Here is a 5,000-nt window from a genome sequence, read left to right on the forward strand (position 1 = left end):
CACTCTGCGAAGCTCTGCACTCTGCAAGCCTCAGTCGCTGGCAGGCCGCCGCCCGTCTCGCTCGCTCGCTCGCTCGCTCGCGCTATCGCTCTTCTTCGCGCGGAGCTATTTCGCGGTCGTGGTTCGCGGCTCCGTTCCCTCCCTCTGAGGCTGGAAAGGCGTGACTACGGTTCTTAAATGGTTCATGCCGAGGGTTCGAATCCAATGGGAACTTTTATTCAGTGGCTTTAGCCTTTTTTATTAAATTTTTATTACAGAAAATTTAATTAAAATTTGTTCCATAATACATTAAGTAAACAACGGTTTCATGGAACAAAAAAAAAAAATACAACTAAAATCCAGGATACATCCTAAAACTTTATCCTCGTAAACAATAAATTTAACATGTGACTTTTTTACCAATGAAAATACATCCTATTAAAAAAATACATCATATTTCAAGTTAAAATACAGTAGTTGAAGAAAAACAGTGAAGCAAGCGGTCGAATACAGGAAATAGATCGATGAAATAGACAAATAGACCATTACAAAACCATATGTTTAAACGCCATCATTAAACAAGAGACAAATCTTAAGGTGAATATTTAAAAGTGTGAAAGTTTATATATATATATATATATATATATATATATATATAAATAATAAGGGTGGTAGGAGAGGAAAAGATTAAAGTATTCAGTGAGAATCCACAAGGTCTTCTCTGAACACTATTTTCTTCTTCGAGGATGTGGGTCCCTTTAATTAAACCAGTGGTGGTACCCCTATATATATATATATATATATATATATATATATATATATATATATATATATATATATATATATATATATATATATATATAAGAATGAAATATTTGTCACTGTATTGTGAATTGCAATGTAAATAATTTATAATTATAGATGTGTGTGTTTGATTTATTTAAGTGGCAAAAGTGATTTACGAGACACATAAATGACATACCACTGTTGAAAAACCTTTTGCAGTTGGCTCAGAGAGTTCCAGCAGCAGGCGTTTCCTCTCTGGCTCGCAGCATTGAGGCGCTGAACTACGAAGCTAACTGCTTTGGGACAATTTGGTTTTCCTGGTAACTTTCCAATCTCCTCAGTAACTCGTCTACACACATATTTTGTCCCCAGGGGACAAAATGTCTTCGGACACTAGGGAAAAGACTGAATTTCCCCGTTTGATTATCCGTCCAGGGGTCTTAAGACGTCTAAACATCCGTCCAGGGGTCTTAAGACGTCTAAGCATCCGCCAAGAGGTGTTAAGACGTCTAAACATCCGTCCAGGGGTCTTAAGACGTCAAAGCATCCGTCCAGAGGTCGTAAGATGACCCTACATCTGGATGTTTACGATGTCGTCAGTCCTGCTCTCTTAAGGGGGGGGGGGAGGGAAAGGGGTTCGTCTGAGCCGGATATTTGGTCGTGGAAGAACTCTTGGGGGCAACTCAGGTAAACTCCAGGTAATCGTTTGCTCTGACTTGCGACAGAGGAGATCGTGGTGGGCGTCTGTTGATCTTCGACGGCGGCGGACCCGCCGCTAGCGACACCAGAAACGACAGTGAAAACTGCGGTGAAATACCCGGACTGTTAAACAGGAGGTGAAGCGGCTAGTTACAGGAGCAACTAGTCGAGGAAGCAACTAGCTACAGGAGCAACTAGTCGAGGAAGCAGCTAGCTACAGGAGCAACTAGTCGAGGAAGCAGCTAGCTACAGGAGCAACTAGTCGAGGAAGCAGCTAGCTACAGGAGCAACTAGTCGAGGAAGCAACTAGCTACAGGAGCAACTAGTCGAGGAAGCAACTAGTCGAGGAAGCAACTAGTCGAGGAAGCAGCTAGCTACAGGAGCAACTAGTCGAGGAAGCAACTAGTCGAGGAAGCAACTAGTTACAGGAGCAACTAGTCGAGGAAGCAACTAGCTACAGGAGCAACTAGTCGAGGAAGCAGCTAGCTACAGGAACAACTAGTCGAGGAAGCAACTAGTCGAGGAAGCAACTAGCTACAGGAGCAACTAGTCGAGGAAGCAACTAGCTACAGGAGCAACTAGTCGAGGAAGCAGCTAGTCCAGGAAGCAACTAGCTACAGGAGCAACTAGTCGAGGAAGCAACTAGCTACAGGAGCAACTAGTCGAGGAAGCAACTAGTCGAGGAAGCAACTAGCTACAGGAGCAACTAGTCGATGAAGCAGCTAGTTACAGGAGCAACTAGTCGAGGAAGCAACTAGCTACAGGAGCAACTAGTCGAGGAAGCAACTAGCTACAGGAGCAACTAGTCGAGGAAGCAGCTAGTCCAGGAAGCAACTAGCTACAGGAGCAACTAGTCGAGGAAGCAACTAGCTACAGGAGCAACTAGTCGAGGAAGCAACTAGTCGAGGAAGCAACTAGCTACAGGAGCAACTAGTCGATGAAGCAGCTAGTTACAGGAGCAACTAGTCGATGAAGCAGCTAGTTACAGGAGCAACTAGTCGAGGAAGCAACTAGCTACAGGAGCAACTAGTCGAGGAAGCAACTAGCTACAGGAGCAACTAGTCGAGGAAGCAACTAGTCGAGGAAGCAACTAGCTACAGGAGCAACTAGTCGAGGAAGCAGCTAGCTACAGGAGCAACTAGTCGAGGAAGCAACTAGCTACAGGAGCAACTAGTCGAGGAAGCAACTAGCTACAGGAGCAACTAGTCGAGGAAGCATGCATCGCCAAAGGCCAGCGGATGCCAGTGGGTACCGTTGTACCTGAGACAGCTGCAACACTACAGCTGCTGCTGCTGCTGTTAGCAGATGCTGATCGTTACCTTAGAGACAAGACACAGGAACGTTCCCTAGCCACAGAGGTAGGGAGGACTGGGGTAGGGGTAAGGGGGGTTATGGGCTATCAACAGTTGCAACAGAGACCTCAACAGTTGTCCCAGGAAACGCGTGTTGCAGGACATGAGGTCCACTTGACTGAGCATTCATCACGGCTGTCAGAGAGGCTGTCAGGACCCTGCTGTCACCTGATCTGTCCCTCTCAATCCTCCCTTTCAATCCTCCCTCTCAATCATCCCTCTCTCAATCCTCCCTCTCAATCCCCCTCTCAATCCTCCCTCTCAATCTTCCCTCTCTCAATCCTCCTCTCAATCCTCCCTCTCAATCCTCCTCTCAATCCTCCTCTCTCAATCCCCCTCTCAATCCCCCTCTCAATCCCCCTCTCAATCCTCCTCTCAATCCTCCTCTCTCAATCCCCCTCTCAATCCCCCTCTCAATCCCCCTCTCAATCCTCCCTCTCAATCCTCCCTCTCAATCCCGCTCTCAATCCCCCTCTCAATCCCCCTCTCAATCCTCCCTCTCAATCCTCCCTCTCAATCCCTCTCTCAATCCTCCTCTCAATCCTCCCTCTCAATCCTCCCTCTCAATCCTCCCTCTCTCAATTCTCCCTCTCTCAATCCTCCCTCTCAATCCTCCCTCTCAATCCCCCTCCTCTCAATCCTCCCTCTCAATCCCCCTCTCAATCCCCCTCTCAATCCTCCCTCTCAATCCTCCCTCTCAATCCTCCTCTCAATCCTCCCTCTCAATCCTCCCTCTCAATCCCCTCTCTCAATCCTCCCTCTCAATCCCCCTCTCAATCCCCCTCTCAATCCTCCCTCTCTCAATCCTCCCTCTCAATCCTCCCTCTCAATCCCCCTCTCAATCCCCTCTCTCAATCCTCCCTCAATCCTCCCTCTCAATCCTCCCTCTCTCAATCCTCCCTCTCTCAATCCTCCCTCTCAATCCCCCTCCTCTCAATCCCCCTCCTCTCAATCCCTCTCTCATGTCTCCATTATCTATGCCCTTTAGCCTCCCTCTCTTGTTTTTACTATATTTTCTTAGTTCTATTCTGCTGCTTCCTGCGTCCTGCTCGTGTTGCTGTCTCCTCTAGCTCCTCCTTTATTGCGTTCTCCTTATTCCCTGTTTCCTCCTGGGTTTAATAGGTGATTTATTGTATTTATTTATTTACAAGAAGGTGCAATGGGTTTGTGAGAATACAATTTTTTTGTTGTATTTTTACAGTCTTGTACTAACCATTAACACTAACAACTAACAACAACTATTAACTAAACCACTAAGCCACTAACAACTACTAACTAGACTAATTAAAGCCAGTTATAAGCTGGGGGAGTTGAACATCAAATGGGAATACAGCAGAAGGTCTATGGAATTATAAGAGTCAATAGGTCATTTACATTTGCTTTCGATATTTAACAAAAATTTTTTTAATCCTACCAAACTGTTTGCCTGAGTAACATTTCCTTTGCAAGCTGTTCCACTCGTCTCTGACAAATGAATTGAGGGGGACTAAGCTAAGAAGATTGGTTAAGGAAACTCAGTTAACCTAGATGGTAGGAAATAACAGAGGAGGGATATGATCACTACATACAAGATTCAGATTGGAAGCTGAGATTAGTGGTCAAAGACAGTCTCTCCAAGTTTAAAGACAAGGAGGACTCTACTCCAGAACGTGTATCTTCCCTACGAACCCCAAAGTTGCAATTGATTTGCAATCTTCACGTTGCGTCTTGCTTCATCTCTCTGCCGTCTTGTGGCGAGAGAGACACCTGGGCGTCTCCCAGCACCTGGGAGACGTGATGGAGAGACTCCATCACGTCTCCCAGGTGCTCCAGATACCCCTCCCAAGGAGTCGAACTTGAGTGGTCACTAATGTGGCTTCAAGACATATTGTTCGTTCCTGGGAATCTATGTGTCATCTGTGAATGGCTTCGAGGGCGTTAATAGCCATCACTAGAATTATGGTGACCAGAATTGCGTCGTATAATCCGAGGCAAGTTTTGTGAGGAGGATAATTGTCGTCTTATTGTTGAGACATAAATATGAAGCCAAAGCATTATATTATAACCTTTTTTATCCGATATATATATATATATATATATATATATATATATATATATATATATATATATATATATATATATATATATATATATATATATATATATATGACAATGTCAGACCACGGAGGAAAAATGAAACAGGAA

Source organism: Procambarus clarkii, chromosome 75 (genome assembly GCF_040958095.1).
Source record: "Procambarus clarkii isolate CNS0578487 chromosome 75, FALCON_Pclarkii_2.0, whole genome shotgun sequence".
Classification (NCBI taxonomy): Eukaryota; Metazoa; Arthropoda; class Malacostraca; order Decapoda; family Cambaridae; genus Procambarus; species Procambarus clarkii.